This window comes from Diadema antillarum, unplaced genomic scaffold (genome assembly GCF_040938485.1).
Source record: "Diadema antillarum isolate AM-2024a unplaced genomic scaffold, OU_Dant_1.0 seq00000798_RagTag, whole genome shotgun sequence".
Classification (NCBI taxonomy): Eukaryota; Metazoa; Echinodermata; class Echinoidea; order Diadematoida; family Diadematidae; genus Diadema; species Diadema antillarum.
This window is the reverse complement of record NW_027271682.1, coordinates 728,287-746,286: the sequence shown is the minus strand read 5'-3', so window position 1 is coordinate 746,286 and position 18,000 is coordinate 728,287. Positions and strand designations below refer to the sequence as shown.

Below are 18,000 nucleotides of genomic sequence, written 5' to 3'. Positions count from 1 at the left end.
GACAAAACATAAATACAGCTTTTTGGAGAAAATTTATATCATTTATCTTAAGGGATTTAAGCTGGAAAAACAATGGGTCGGTGTGATCTCGAGAGCGTGCTCGACTGCACACTCGTATTGCTTTTTTCTGTAGGAGAAGTATACGGTCTGTGTTACATTTGTGGGTTGCCCAGATAATGTTGCAATACGATATATATGGTAAGATTAAGGCATTATACAGGGTAAACAATACACGAGTTGGTAAAAAATACTGAAGCTTAGTTAACAGGCCAACGTTTCGGGATATAGGCAAAATGATGTGTTTTACATAATCATCCCATTTTAGGTTTTCATTTATATACACACCAAGAAATTTATTAAATATTTTCCTTTCAAGAGATATACCATCAATATAAAATTCACATTCTGGTAAATCAGCTTTTTTACATTTAAAATGAATGAAATTAGTTTTGCTTAAATTAAGTGCCAGTATATTACTTTTAAACCATGTAGATAATTTCGGTAATTCATTGTTCAAAATAGCAACTAGGTGGTTTAGGTCAGCATGTGAGTAAAACACATTTGTATCATCGGCAAATGATATATACTGTAACATAGATGATGCGTTTGAAATATCGTTAATGTAAATTAAAAACAATAACGGCCCTAAGATCGAACCCTGGGGAACTCCACATGTTACAGGTAGTGTATTGGAGGATACTGAATCAAAGGAAACAAATTGTTTTCTACATAACAAATAGTTTTCAAACCATGTAAGTGCAGTACCCCGAACCCCGTAATGTCGTAGCTTATATAATAATATTTTGTGGTCAAGAGTATCGAATGCCTTGCTCAGATCCATAAATATACCAATTACATGTTTGCGATCTGCCAAGGCACTCGATACTCTATCAAATAACTGCATTAGCGCGTGATCAGTAGAATGATTGGTTCGGAAACCGAATTGATCAGGATTGAAGAAATCATTCTGACACAAAAATCCATACAACCTATTATACACAATTCTCTCGAGTATTTTGGAGAAACTAGAGAGAATAGAAATGGGACGGTAATTAGTTACACACGTGGGATCATCTTTTTTATAAATCGGTATTACTTTAGCTATTTTGAAGGAACTTGGAAAAATACCAGAAGAAAGAGATAGATTAAAGATATGGACTAAGGGAGACAAAATACTACCTATAATCTGCTAAATTTAGACACTAACTTTACAAATGCAAAGCAGCAAGTTTACCATTTAGGCAACAAAATTGCGATTTCAAAGCCACTAGTTTACCATTTGCACACCAACTGTCAAATCGCAAAGCAACAACTTTTTAATTGCAGGACAACAACTTTGCAATTTCAAGGCAACAAATATGCGATTTCAAAGCCACAAGTTGACCATTTAAAATCGCAGAACAACAGCCTTACCATTCAGGCAACAACTTTATAATTGCATAGCATTTTTTTTTTGGCAATATTGATTGCAAAGCAATAATTTTACCATTTATGAAACAACTTTATAATTGCATAGCGACATCTTTACAATTGCAAGGCAGCACCATTTTTGCAATTGCAAAGCAAAAACCTTACCATTTGGGCAACAACTTTACAATTGCAAAACAACAACTTTACTTGACTATCTTGGCAACAACTTAACGATTGCAAAGCAAAAACTTTACCATTCCGACTTCAATTTTGAAATTGCAAAGCGACAACTTTACTTTTGAGGTAAGTTACCATTTAGGGAACAAGTTTTTACAATTGCAAAGAGACAACTTTTCCATTTAGGCAACAACTTTATAATTGCAAAGTTGCAACTTTACTATTATGAATCTGATATAAACTCGATTTGCTGTGGTGTTCCCTAGGCTCCCTCTTAGGTCCTCTTTTATTCATTTTATACATCAATGACTTCCGGAACTCATCCTCTCTGCTGTCTTTTCTTGTGTTCGCAGATGATACTAGTCTCTTTTATTCTCACTCAGATTCTTATGTTTTGCTCGATTCTTTGAATAATGAACTTAAAATGTTGGTGTTTGAGTGGATTCAGGCAAATAAATTGTCGCTTAACATAAATAAGACCAATTATATGGTTTTCAGTAGCACAATAAAATCTCTTCAAGGTTTAGTTTTAATGAACTGTTTACAGTTTAATCAAATAGATTCAACAAAAGTTTTAGGTATTTATATTGACAGTAACCTTTCATGGAAGGTACATGTTGATTATTTATTTATATTGTTGTGCAAGAATGTTGGAATTGTTCACAAACTGAAATATCTCTTCCCAAAGCCAATATTGCATTCTCTTTATACAACTGTATTATTACCTTACTTGAACTACGGGATATTAGCCTTGGGGAATTGCTCAAAGACTAAAATTGATTCGTTATTTTTGGTTCAGAAAAAGGCCTTGCGGATTATAAATCGAGCACAATTTTTTGATCACACTGATGAATTGTTTGTTTCAAGTATATTGTTAAAAAATTTCTGTGTTGGAATTGTAAAGTATAAGTTGAATACTGGTGACCTTCTTGGTATATTTTCCTCAATGTTTGTGAAAAACAGTGATATTCATACTTACCCTACAAGACACCGTGAATCCTATTATTTTTCCCCTGTTCGTACAGCTTTAGCCCGTTAGACAATTACATCGACCGGCCTTTCTTTCTGGAATGAATTAGATTCGGTTCGGTTGCACTCAAGTTCTTTAAGCTCCTTTAAGAAAAAATGTCGAAGCCAATTTTCTAAAATCCTATGTTTAATTATTTTGCCGTAATCACTTGAAAAAATTTTACATACTCAAATGATGCCTCGCTCGGATGACTTCATTAGTTTGATCAACTTGCTACTTTTCTTAGCATTTATACCATAAGTTAATCATAAACATTACTTTGTACATCCCGTAAACTTTGTAGTATTCTCGATATCTTGTATTTTGCATGTTACGTCACTTCTGACATTGATATACTGTACTAAAACCCTATGTTACATTTTTGGAGCCCACATCCTACAATCTTTGCTTTTTAGTGGGTTCCTCATATTACACGTCAATTATAAATGTCCGTATACATTTGTGCATTATTGGTTCAAAGTGATCATTGTGTGAAAAACATTTCTGCTTCAAATCAAATGGAATATAAAACTTGTATGAAATGTGGAATATGGAACATGAATAAATAAAAGGCAGCATCTTTTTAATCATTGCATTGCAAAGTAACAACTTAGCAATTATAAAGCAACAGCTTCATCATTTAGCCAGCTACTTCACAATCGCAATACAACAACTTTACCATTTAGGCAACAACTTTATGTTGCAAAGCAAAAATCTGTTTTTGGCACATGCATGTTCGGTGGTATGTGCAAAAAGTATAGGGCCTGCGTGTCCTTAACCTTTTGAGTGACTTGCGAATGGGGACACAATGATATATGCTAAGAGTTATGCCAAGAAACGTTATGTACTGAGCAAAACGAGGTGTGCAAAATTTGGCCCGCACCGGAAGTACCCGAGTCCCGGAAGTGCACTAAATCTTGACGAAAAAGCCACATTCGGGTACTTTTTACGTCATTGGCGATAGCGAGAATTGAAGAAAAAAAAAATCTCGTGATAAGTGGACAATATCTATTAAAAGACGGACATAATAAATGGGCAGTACTTACGTCGGATACATCACATTGCATCCAAGTGTGCTACTCGATGGTACTCGAGTCAGATTTTGAAGAGTCCTCAGGACTGATGTTTCCTTCCTAAAACATCTCATTAATTTTACAGCAGATGATTTAAATAGACACATCGACATCGTCACTCTTGTGGCCCAGTCCAATGGCGGATCCAGAGGGCGTGCGCCCCATCTTTATTTCTTGTTAGATAAAGAAATAAAAAAGAAAAATGGGGGTGCGTTCGCCCTCTTTAATTTTGCAAAGGCGCCTCCCCTTACGGAATTCCTGGATCCGCCCCTGTAGCCTGTGGTCAAGCAGTGATTTGGAGCAACCCTCCAGGCAAAGATTAGTGGAGTACACATTTCAGAGTCCTTCTTTATCATTATTATCATTATCATCAATATTGTTATCATTGTTATTATTATGATTCATGTTTTATTACTTGCAGCAATGAAATTGCCGAATAATTATTATTCATAACAGACAAGCATACATATACAAACAGCTGACAAATATAACAAAACGGTATATTACCGCATGTACTATACAGATACAACCACAAAATCACATTTCATTGTAGATATAGGGTAAGATTGCTAAAAAGACATAAAATTGTTGATCAACCAATATTATCCTTCTACCGGGTACCCATTTATTCTCCTCGGTAGAGAGCAGCAATGTGAACAAAGTGCTTGGCTGAAGGGTAAACTTTATGTCGACCTTCGCTGGGCTCGAACACGCGAACCAAAATCACGCCGATTTGGTTCAGAGACGTGTTCTCTGACCCATTACACTCGGCCACGACACCCCCATAACATTAAGTGTTTTGTGTGTGTCCGTCCGTCCGTGCGTGCGTGTGTATCTGTCTGCCTGTGTGTGTTTTCGGGCGTTCGTGAGTCGATTGCTTTTTCATTATGCAATAGAAAAAAAAAACAAGAATATTTTGAATTTAGTTTATACTTTTTTTAACTGTCCATGCATGACGTCACAAAATGTTGCAGTCTTCTCGTCCTTGCGACAGCGGTACTATAGAATTCATTAACTTTTTTGAACGGATTGAAAAAATTTTCTTAACCATCACCGATGTATTCCCCTGACGTTGCTGCATTCACTCAATCCACTTTAATTTTTAATTTGAGTTTCACACGCAGCGGCATGTGGAGACCAAAACCTGAGACAAATCTATGCCATTGCATTGACAAGATAAAGTTTGAAAAACCCCATGAATCACAGCTATTTCATTCTATCTGGTCTTAGTGACAGTTCATTTCATGACTACAGGTCACATGAACAACGAAGCAGCAGAAAATAAATCTGAATCCATGCTAATTACATTTGTTTTTCTCTACAGAGGTACTTTATTCATTCATTTCCAAAACTATACATCGAGCGATTCCTTGTTTAAAACAAATATTGATTATTGTTGAATTAGAATATGATATTAAGCTACTTCAGTTTTTGTCAAAACTTGGTAAGTTGAATAGTCACATCTATTTTTCTCAAAACTTAGTAAGTTGAATAGCCATTTCAAGCGAAGTATAAGTGGAATATTTGCTGCTGCAATGTGGCTTTGGCAATTCATCATCTTAATTGGACTACTGGCGTCGTTGAATATTAGCAATTGTCGTGACGGAGAAAAAACTAATACTCCTTTGATATGGTATAGCAGACTTCATGCTAATGTGAACTGACGCAAATCATCCTGGACGTCCTCAACAAGTTTCAGTGGGTAATTACAGTTAATGCGTGTCAGTTATGGCTGTCTACGTGATATCACTTGACTATTGAATGTTCACCACACTCGTGTATCATAACCGTCTTCTGTAACTTTTGTTTTGGTATAATTACGTACATCGTTTATGTCCAGGGGTCAAGTTCCTTTGAAATACTTTAAAGAACATCCTTCCTATTGGTTATATCGTAGGATTACTATCAAGACTTGGCCATTAGACACTTCTTGCGAAATGGAACTCAGAGACTGAAAATTATTTTGCAGTATCTAATTATCTAAAACACCAATAAAAAAAAAAAAACAACACGTCTGCGTTTGAGGGCGCCCTTGATGTCGAGCTAGAGAGGACGCAAAATTTGGAGCTGCGCTTCAACCATTATTTTTGACGGCCTAATTTCATTTGGACCAAGCTTTAACAGTTTTTTCTTTCCTGAAAGTAAAGAGCCATGCTTAGTTTCAAACGTCTCCGTGTGTCGAGTTCTGAGGATAAATCAGGAGAAGCGGACCAAGAGAAAACAGTAAGTGAAAGTGCCACTCCCATATCACCTTCCATTGCTGAGGTACGTACGGAAAATACCGAGTCTCTACTACGTAACATTCTAGAAAAGGTGTCGATGCTCGATGGTATGAGCAAAAAAATTGATGTTATCTCCGAAAAAGTCACGAAGATAGAGGGAAACATTGAAAGCCTAGACACTAGAATATCTGACCTTGAACATGGAGTGTCATATATGGAGACAGAAATGGGAGAAATCAAGCAAGATCTTGGGGAAATTCGCGAAGTAAAGGCCGACCTTGAGTATGTAAATGAGCTACGCAGGAATGTTGTTGACCTTGTCAACCGCAGCAAGCAGAACAACGTCATACTACACGGGATTCCAGAAGGGGAAGAATTGTCGAATGGATCACAGGATTGCGTAACCTATGCCCGCGACTTCTTGGCGACTCATCTGAATATGCGTGAGGTGGAGATTGAGCGTGCCCATCGCACACAACGTTTACACCGCCCTACTGGGAACGAAGGTAGCCGCTCGAGACCACGCCCCATCCATATCAAGCTGCTGCGTTTCACCGATCGCGAAGCGATTCTGAAGCGTAGTTCCGTTCTGAAAGGTGTCACCATTCGCGGATCCAAAGTGGGCGTGAGCGACGATGTACACAAAGACACGCGGATGGAACACAAGCAGCTCATGGTCAAAGTGAAAAAGCTCAGGGAGGAAAACAAGTTCGCTTTCATCCCGAACTCGGTACCAAGACTTATCAAGTACAAAGATGGCCCTAAAGATTCCCCCGGTTCTCTGAAAACACTGAGGTTGTCAGATTTGCATAAAGTGTAGGTCGTATAGTCTTTAGTGCATAGAATGATGTTCTATGGAGGTAGCTATTCTGTCCATTACGTCTATTGTAAAATGTATGTTTAGAATAAAAGACAAAATTGCTATCACAGAGACGTAACTATTATAAACGACACACTATATAGATCCTTTGCTCGAGATAACAAAGTCAAATAATGTGAGTTATTTTATTTCATGCTGTTTTAGAAGGCCAAAAATACTCAAATGACGAGCTCCTTTTCGCACGCCACGGAAATGTGTGCTGGCGGAAAAACGAAAATCGCAAATCAGCAATTTTCGTGTTTTACGGTTTCTTTTGGGTGGTGGTGCTTTTTGCTTTGTTTCATTTCAAATCTGCCTACAAATCTAGGCCAAAAACTCAATTCACATCACTTGTTCATACTGTGCCTTTTGAGTTTCGGAATGAAAATACATGCCAATTTCCTTCTCATATATTGTCTGTACAATCCGTATAATACTGTGAGAATGTTTTACATACGTCATGAGTGAGCCAATTGATATCAAACTCTGTTCTTTGAATGTGAGGGGACTTGGAAACCCCTTTAAAAGACGATGCGTTTTTAATTGGATAAGAAATTCAGATTATCATGTGATTTTCTTACAAGAAACGCATTCTTCACCAGATTCAGAAAAAAAGATGGTGTCAAGAATGGGGATATAAAATCATATTCAACCATGGTCGATCTGACAGTGCAGGAGTATGTATGCTTCTGAAACCTTCTGCAACTTTTGAAATAGTAAACACTGTTAGAGATGACAATGGTAGAATATTGTTGGTCGTCCTGAAATTAAATAAAATTCGTTAACACTCGGTAATATTTACGGCCCCAATAATGACAACGATAGTTTTTTTGCTGATCTGCATAAGCTACTTGCAATGCACGGGGAAGAACCATATGTAATCGGTGGTGATTTTGATACAATTTTAGATGCTAAGTTAGATAAATTTCCGAATTTGATCCAAAATCATCCACGATGCTTCAAGGCCATAACTGATATAATGTTAGATTTTGATTTGATTGATATATGGAGATCCTTTAATTTATCAAAATTGAAATACACTTGGATGTCTCATGACAGTAAGATAGGAAGTCGTATTGATTATTTTTTGATATCCCAAAGCTTAACCACTTCAGTTGAAAAATGTGATATCCGCTTTGGATATAAAACGGACCATTCTTTGATTTCTTTGATGTTAATGAAGTCCGTTGCAAAGCAGGGGCCGGGATTTTGGAAACTGAACACATCTATTTTAGCTTCGGCAAAATATGTGGAAAAGATACAAAGTGTAGTAGATTTAGTTTTGACTGAAAACAAAGATTCGAACCCAATAAAGACTTGGGAATATTTGAAATACAAAGTAAGACAAAAGTGTATTCAAATTTCAAAAGAAAATAAAAGTGTCCGTCAGAAAAGATTGAGTAAATTAGAATCAGAAATTAATAAATTGCGTAATACAGATAAATTGAATGATAACAATGTGTTATTGAATGATCTGAAAAGGAAAGAAAGGGAATATGAAGAATTACAGGAAGAAGTCGTGCGTGGTATAATTGTCCGCACCAAAGCCAAATGGATTGCTGAAGGTGAACGTAATACTAAGTATTTTTTTAATTTGGAAAAGAGAAATTTTCAACAGAAGTGTATTTCTCGATTATCTACAAACAATGGCATTTTAACCGATGCAACTGATATTCTTGAAGAAGAAAGGTTATTTTATCTCCGGTTATATACCAAAGACAATCTGAAAAAGTTAGATGTTGATCCAATTAAAAATTTGGTGTTACCTACACTGCATCAGAATGAAGAACGATTCATTGGTGGAAAGATTTCAGAGAAAGAATGTTATGAAACTATAATGTCATTTGCAAACGATAAAACACCGGGATCTGATGGTTTACCCATCGAGTTTTACAAAATATTTTGGTTTCAGATTAGAGATTTGTTATGTTCTATGTATAATAAATGTTTTGAGGAAAAATCTCTTCCACATTCAATGCGAAGAAGCATTATAACTTTGATTCCAAAAAAAGGTAGAGACCTGTTACTTTTAAAGAACTGGCGTCCAATATCACTTCTTAATAGTGACTACAAGATTTTGGCAAAAATTCTCTCCCAAAGACTTAAAAAGGTTTTACCTTATATAATAAGTAGGGATCAATATGGTTTCCTGAAAGGTAGATATATAGGAGAAATTATACGGTTGTTCATTGATATAAAACATTATTGTGAAATGTATAACATGGAAGGTATTGCTTTAAGCATTGATTTTGAAAAAGCCTTTGATATGTTAGATTGGGATTTCTTATATTATGCTCTTTATACCTTTGGTTTTGATCAGTCTTTTATTCAGTGGGTCAAATTGCTATACTGCAAAATTGAGGGTTGCGTAATAAATAATGGGTTTTCTTCGAAATCTTTTGATATACAACGTGGAGTGAGACAAGGTTGTCCTTTATCTCCATATCTTTTTATAATTGCAGTTGAGTTACTTGGCTGTTTAATGCGACAAAATGAGGAAATCAAGGGATTAAGAATATACGATATAGATGTGAAAATATGTCAATATGCAGACGACACAATTATGTTTTTGAAGCCGAATGAATTGAATCTAAGAAAATGTCTTGGAGTGCTGGATAGTTTTAGAGAAATGTCAGGCCTAAAAATAAACCTTGAGAAATGCAATGTAGTCAGACTTGGAGGTTTTTCAGAAACATTGTGTCGTGACATTCCATTTATTTGGCCAACAGATTTGTTTATGTATCTAGGAATAAAGATTCCCCTCTCTGATTGTACCAACGATTATGATTTGAATTTCAAACCTAAAATTGCAGAAATAAGAGCACTTTTGAATTTGTGGAATTGTAGATCTTTGACACTTTATGGAAAAATTGTTATTATAAAATCTTTGATAATTCCAAAATTGATTTGTCCTTTAAGTATATTGCCAAATCCTCCTCCATCTTTCTTTGATGAGGTTCAAAAATTATTCTTTGGGTTTTTATGGAGTTATAAGAACGATAAGATAAAACGTTCTTTGTTGTATAATGATTATGATGAGGGTGGTCTGAAAATGCCGCATCTGCAATCTTTTACCTCTGGTATGAAAATAACTTGGGTAAAGAGGTACCTTGATAAAGAAAATGAGAGTAAACACAAAGTTTTTCTTAGAATGTATGTAAAAACTATGGGCGGTGATATGTTCTTTAAATGGAATCTTTCACCTCGGCACCTTATTCTAAATGATAATATTGATATTTTTTGGTACAATGTTCTCTTTGCATGGTGTCATTACAAGTACTACAATCCAGTTAAATTCAAGGAAATTGTTTCACAGCCATTATGGTTTAATTCCCATATTTTAGTTGATGGTCAGCCTATTTATTCTAGAAATTTGTTTGAATCAAACATGATTTACATAGGAAATATTATCAACCCTGATGGTTCCTTCATGAATTATGACCAAATATTACAGAAATTTAATCCAGGGTCATTCTTGATTTATTTTTCAATAGTATATGCAATTCCTCAAGAATGGAAATTCACCATAAAACAAAATATGGATTGTCAAAGTGTTGTATTACTTTCGAATCCGTGTGATCTTCTACTGAACAATTTTCTTAAATCCAAAAGAGTTTCAAATTTTTGTTACCCATACTTTGTAAAGAATCATAAAACCACACTTTCAGAGACAGACCATCAAGTAAAATGGGAAACTGATTTACTGTTGAACTTACAAGATTCTTTGTTATGGAAGTCTCGATTTTCTTTGATCTATAGATCATAGATAGAGAACAGAATTCGTAATTTTCAATTTAAGTTCGTACATAGAAAAAATCGCTACTCAATATTATCTATGTAAAATAGGTATCAGTGATTCTGCACTTTGTAATTTTTGTGACTCTCATCCACAGACATTATTACATTTATTTCTGAAATGTACCCATGTGTCATCCTTCTGGTATGAAGTATTTCTTTGGCTCAAAGCTAAAAATGTCCGCAATGTTATGTTCACAGATGAAGAAATCTGTTTTGGAACTTTGCATGTTGGAAGGGGACATTTCGTGAATACAATTATCTATTATGCAAAATATTTTATATTTTCTTGTAAAATCAAAAATATCATTCCAACTCTAAATCCGTTTCTGTTTTCTATGAAGCATTTGGAAAATACAGAACGCATCATAGCTATTAAAAAGAATCGTCTAGATTTTCATGTGAGCAAATGGCAAGCTCTTATACCATAGTTTTCTATGTTATACATGTATGTTTTTTTCCATAATGTACTATTCATTATTTTGCATGTATTTGGTATATGAAGCAGCATGTGAATTGGGAAAATAAAGTTGGAAAAAAAAAAACACGTCTGCGTTTGCAATGTTCTAACTATACGAGAAGAATGTAAATTTCAACAAAAACTGCCTGAAAATATAACATAAGATTTGTAACTGTTAAAAACACGATTAAAAACACAAACGCGCACAAACACATACAAACAAACACACACACTCAGAACCACATATTCAATTATTTTCTCCTTCTGAGATATCTAGTTTTCCCATCTGAGAAACGTCGCACGAAGCCTCTCAAGAATTTTTTGACAAAGTAGTACACACCATATAAAGTGGCGATGTTACTGTCGGATTCGCTTCTTCTCTGACAATTAAAGGCATTATTTACTATTAGATGAAAAAAAAATCAGCTTCAGTGCTTCAAAATAGTTCTTAAATGTGAGTTCGATAGAAACAACCAATGTAAAAATGTTAATCCGTATAATCAATGTTAAATATTATCAAATATACAAAATGTGAACAACAGTTATGATAAGATCACTCATAACCTAAACCGTCTACAGTTATGGTTTATTGAGAAAATAGGGATATCTCCTTTTTTTACATAGTAGGATGTGTTGTGATACAAGTGACCCACACATATGCATCATAATCTGAGAACTCGAACATTTTTTTTTAAATCACTGCTCCTCATGGTAAACAATACCTTTAATGAAGGCGTGAGTGACCGTGTAGTACAGATGTACTATACTATACGAGTGAGTGCATGAATGCTGGGAATGATATTGAACGAATAAAACAGGGCATGCGCAGTACTTCATAGTTTGCGCTTATGATTTTCGCTTACAATGAGAATAGGCATGTCGCTACAATGAATTCCGAGAAGCATTGCACCATTTTATTTAGCACAACTGGACTGAGGGGTTGTGGACTGTTCAGCTGCTTATTCGGCACAAGGATTGTCACATTGCACTTGATTCGCCAGCGCTGACGGTGGATTTTTGAGTTACCCTAACCTTTGGCAAACTTAACAACTACACCAAGACAGAGTTTGGTGTATGTGACTCTGGAATTTATATTGAGCCTCTGTGTTTGAAGTGGTGAGTTTATTCTCTCCCAGACTTCGCCTCGACATTGGATCATGCATAGTTTTGTTCTGTAGGCATTTTGCCAGGACTCTGTATTATCATTAAAGTCATTTGTGACCGTGCACCTCAAAACGAACAAAAAGTCGCACACACTGATTTTGCGTGAGGACTGAAAATAAGTGAAATGGGTCAACCTAGCCGATCTTGACTTTTTCATATATTCTGCAAGAGCCAGTCTTTTTTTACATTAAGCTGAAATTTGGGATCATAAAACGGGTGGGAAAGTGTGTTTTTTAGCAGTTTATCTACAACATTTTTGGTAGAATAGTGTCATTAGGTGCGTCTTTAGAGTCCCTTTTTCATTTCTGAAAAACCTTGTACACACTCTTCACTTTCAACTCTAATAACTTTTGAAAGGATACGGCTACTGCCTTGAAAGTTGGCATTAATTATGAACAGAATGTGTTGATGAGGCATGCTTAATTTCAGTTCAATCTGGTAATCCCTTCATTGTTGTTACTCAGGTAGTTCACTTCCTGGGGTTTTTTTTTGTCCCATTCATCGCACAGCCAGCACAGCTTGGTAATGATTAAGCGCTTGAATGCACACTGTACTTCAGAGCCTCTTTTCTCAGTTCACACTTTTCCAGAGTGTGCGCTTTCTTTCCAGTATTTAGATAGGTTAGGAGAGTCCATTTGAATTGAGTTATACATCATTTTAAAGCTTAGCGTCTGCTCTTTTAGAATCTGCCCTTAACTAAAAATCCATGTCTGGCGACTTTTTGTTTGTTTTGAGGTGCAGGGTCACATTTAGTCTGGTAGGAATGGGGGGTCCCCATGCACCCTCCTAACACATTTTTTGAACTTACTTTTTTGTGACCCTTAGGGTGTCTAGTTAATGAAATTTTTTTTTGTTCCCAAGAAAAAATCGTGTCCCATGGGGGTCACTGGCGGCCATCTTGGCAGCCATCTTGGATTTTTAGGGAAAATCATTAATTTCCATAATTTTTGAACTACACGGCATAAAATTACAAATAAAGCATTTCTTCAGGGTAAATGTGACATGAGGAATCGATTGAAATGGTTATTTACATGATCAAAGCAAGTTTGAAACAAGAAAAGCCTAAAAATATGAAAATTTCAGTGTCATCTACACCGAAAAATACCCAAGTAGTTTAACTTTTGAATTACACAACATACAGGGACAAATAAAACATTTCTTCAGACTTAATACCGCATGAGGAATCGTTTGCGATAGTTATTTACATGATTAAAGCAAGTTTCATACAAGAAAAGTCCAAAAATGCGAGAAAAACCAGTGTCGTTTACTCTAGAAATTGCCCAAATAGTCCACATACATACGTGTACATGACAATCTCATACCCCATAAGAGTGACTAACCACTTTGTCTTAGCAGTCTGGTAGGAATGGGGGGGGGGGGGGGGTCCCCATGCACCCTCCTTTTTGTATCCCTTAGGTTGTCTATTTGATTTTTTTTTTGTTTCCAAGTAAAAATCGTGTCACATGGGGATAAGTGGCGGCCATCTTGGATTTGCGAGGAAAATCATTAATTTCTATAACTTTTGAACTTTCCAACATACAAGGACAAATAAAACGTTTCTTCAGAGTAAATGTGGCATGAGGAATCGGTTGAGATGGTTGTTTGCATGATTAAAACAAGTCTGTTACAAGAAAAGTCAAAAAATGCGAAAAACCAGTGTCGTTTACTCTAGAAATTGCCCAAATAGTCCATATATACACATGACAATCTCATACCTCATAACAGTGACTAATCACTTTGTCTTAAGGAATGGGGGATCCCCATGCACTCTCCCTTTTTGTATCCCTTAGGGTGTCTATTTAATGATTTTTTTTTTGTTTCCAAGTAAAAATCGTGTCCCATGGGGGTCATTGGCGGCCATCTTGGATTTGCGAGGAAAATCTTTAATTTCTATAACTTTTGAATTTCACAACATACAGGGACAAATACAACATTTCTCCAGGGTAAATGTATCATGAGGAATCGATTGAGATGGTTATTTACATGATTAAAGCAAGCTTGATACAAAAAAAAAAAAAGTTCAAAATATGAAAAATTTAGTGTCGTTTACGCCGTAGAGTACCCAAATAATCCGTATAGTACAGACATGACAAACTATTTCACAAAAGTGACTTAAAGTGAAAACTAAGTTTCGGTAAGTGCTTGGGAACCCGTCTAGCACCATTTCATTTTTTCTTGCAATATATCGAAAGAGTCCACTAAGAAACTTACCTGGCTGACGCGGTTTGCCGGAATGATGAGTGGGTTTGGAGTATTTTGAGAAAAATAATAATAGTAGGAAAACCGACTTTTATTCCAGAAGGCTCCAGACTAACTCGGTCTCGGGAAAAATTCGACCCTACTTCAGACAATTCACACGCAGTTCGTGATCGCCACATTTTACTGGCCACTGCATGATACCAAATGAGGCCTAACTGAATGGACAGGAAAGTGCGTGCTAACGTATTATGTAAATCCTGTACAAAACAAAACAAAAATGACAGCGCACGGTCCTCAGTTGCTGAGACGCGCGGTCTTTGGAGTTTTTGTTGTTGTTTATCAAGCGCCTTTGATTGTTTTAGAGGTGCTTGATAGGCGCACACTAATTTTGCATGCGCGCAAAAGAGGTTTTTGATGCGCGCGTTGTAACAACTCGGACCATTACCGCGAGTAGCCAGAACACGAAGCGCTAGTTTATACAGGGCGCTCCCATAGGACAACACTGTACACAGAGGGACAACCATTGCAACTCATCCCGCCGTCATCAAAGCGAAGCCGAGTTATCCTCGAGTCCGAGTTTACCCTGACCCCGTTCGGGTAAGTAGGGTTGACTGAACCTTTTTGGTTAATATTTCGCATTTTCGTCGTTACTCATCGAATATCTTGTTATAACATCGTTATCCTGCACATTTCCTAAGCATACGTTCACATTTGGGAGCGAAATTTGACAACTTTTGCAGTCGTACCAGAACTTTGTTTGGGCTTTAACACTTTGTCTTTAAATCATCGCTCAAATATGATATTTTGTAACACACACACACACACAAAAATTCAACATAATTATGAAAAATTAACCCCAAGCATTTTGACGCCTCACTTGTTGAAATCAAATGAAGAATGTAAGCACTCGTGCAATTCATTTGCAAATACCCCTAAAAAATAGCAGATCAAAAGAGGTAAACATACAAATTTTGGATCACAACATGTGAAAGTGTCAAAAATAAAACCTAAAATGAAATTGAACACTTTTTGCGAGTATTCTATTTCATTTACTTTTGTATTTGAAGAGTTTGAGTTGGGGTATTTTCGTGAAAGCAATCACTCTGCCAAAACGCTCTGTCGATTTCAATAATTTAGGTGCCAAAATGTTATCATTAAAACTTATTTAAGATTAAGTTAAAAGTGGTTCATTCAAACGTATTTGTTTACAGCCTTCCTTTCTGAAAATAAACATATGAATTTCACTTGACAGCCAGAAATCCACTCAGTGAATAGAGACTGCTATATCAATGTGGATTGCGGCAACTGATTTTGGAATATATGCATACGAATCGCTAAAAGGTGCTTACACTCTGTATTCTATTTCAACAAAAGAAAGTTGAAATTGTTTGAAATTAACTTTTCTTTCAAATCCTTTTAAAAGTTGTCTGATACAAGTTTTCAAATCCTTTTAAAAGTTGTCTGATACAGGACACAATATTTAAGCTATGATCAAAAGACAAAGTGGTTAGTCACATTTTGTGACTTGTGTATATGTTTTCCATGAAGTATGCAGGAATTAACATATATCGAGAAAAGTAACACAATATGACTTCACTTTGTCGAAAGTACTGTAAATTCTCATCATGTGCAATTATACAAACCACAAAAGGGGTAAGCGATATGTTAGCTTTTGGTTTCACACTTCTGTACTTTCCAGTCATCATCAAAACGACCATTGTAATCAATGTCTGGCTGCTCCTCTTCATCCTCCTCCATCTACGCAGTAATTTTCTGAAGCAAGTCAATGAGGGAATTGGGAAGGATAGGGCCACTTGACCACACCGGATCCATGATACCGAAGGCTATCTTCTGCCGCCCTTGTCCAGGATAAAAGGGGTTAGCGCACCAGAAGATTGGCTGGTCAGCTCGCTTAAAGATGGCAAGGTGGTGGTTCACACATTGAAAGTGTGGGATAAGGTAGCCTCTGCCAGGTGGGAGCATGGAGAAATCCACCTTGGATTTGGTCATCAGTTGCTCGCCCTCTCCCACCATCTGCTTCAGCATGATGCTGCAGACACCATTAATAGACTTCTTCCGGGCCTTGCTATACATTTAAGGCATGTGAATGCTTCAATGTCATCTGTCACCTCTGGCTCCAAAGACCACCCATCATCAAGATTTTTTGGGAAAAACAAACAAACATTGGCACATTATCAAGTCATATTTTAAGATTTCAGTAGTGTTTATCATGATATAATACTGAGCAACTTACTAGATTTCAGTAAAATACTTTTGAAATTATGATATCGGACTACTCTCACCTGAATGCTGTGTTGTACATGGGGTGGCTTTGTAGATTCTTAGGGGTCCAACTTTGCTCAACCCTTGAAGGCACTTAATTGTTACATCTTCCCCGGTAAGCACATATAGTCCAAGTATTGTGGTACAGTAGTCAACTCCCTTTGATTCTATATTCCAGTTCACTGACATTCAAAATCTGGCAATACTTGACAGTCCGTTTATTAAGGAAGATACTGCATTGTAGAAGTGAGGGGGATGAATTAAGCATGGAGTAAGGGGATCAAGAAAATGTCTGTGTCTGGAGTCCTCACCAAAGCTACCTTGTACCCAAACTTAGCGGCGCACTTGAGGTAGAGCACGAGCCTGGTGTTCGTCTATTCCGGGTTAGACAGCCGCTCATGGATATCGCGCATCGTCTCCTGGAACACATCATTGTGTAAACAAAAGGAATGTAAGAGCAATCACATTCTCTGAAGCTTAAGTGATTCCTGTTACATTCTTTCTGTTCACACAATGATGCGTCCCAGGAGACAGTAATCTCTATCCATGAGCTGTTGTCTGACCAGGAGATGGACACCCGGGTAGTGTTGTACCTCGAGTATTCCACTAAGCTTGGGTACAAAGCAGCTGTGGTGAGGACGCCAGACACAGACATTTTCTTGATCTTCTTGCACCATGCTTAATCCGTCACCGTCACTATCTTCCTTGATAAGCGGACTGTCGAGCATTGCCAGATTATGAATGTCGGTGAACTGGAATACAGAATCAAAGGGAGCTGACTACTGTACCACAATACTTAGACTACATGTGTTTACCGGGGAAGATGTAACAAGTGCCTTCAAGGGTAGGGGCAAAGTCGGACCCCTAAAGAATCTGCAACGCCACCCCATGTACCATACAGCATTCAGGTGAGAGTAGTCTGATATTGTAATTTCAGCAATATTTTACTGAAATGTGGTAAATTGTTCAATATTACATTATAATAAACACTGCTGAAATCTTAGAACATAACTTTATAATGTGCCGATGTTTTTGCCCCCTCATATATCTTGGTGATGGGTGGTCTGTAGAGCCAGAGGTGACAGATGAGATTGGAGCATTCACATGCCTAATGTATGACCATGAGGCCTGGGAGAAGTCTATTAACAACAGCATCATCCTGAGGTAGATGGTGGGAGAGGGCGAACACATGACGACCAACTCCAAAGTGGATTTCTCCATGCTCCAACCTTGAAGAGACAACCTTATCTCACACATTAAATGTGAGACCCATCGCCTTGTCATCTTAAAGAGAGCTGACCAACTAATCTTATGGTGCTCTGTATATGACCCCTTTGATCCTGGACAAG

General features: G+C 36.8%; 1 protein-coding gene across 1 annotated transcript in view; it reads left to right on the top strand.

Moving 5' to 3' along the window:
- Window positions 1-12,096: 12,096 nt before the first annotated feature.
- LOC139739368 (epithelial sodium channel subunit gamma-2-like) overlaps window positions 12,097-18,000 on the top strand; it is a 29,101-nt gene continuing 23,197 nt past the window's right edge. Inside the window, exon 1 of the mRNA XM_071649988.1 lies at window positions 12,097-12,121. The gene's annotated coding sequence lies outside the window, so the exon portion shown is untranslated. The remainder of the gene's footprint in view (window positions 12,122-18,000) is intronic.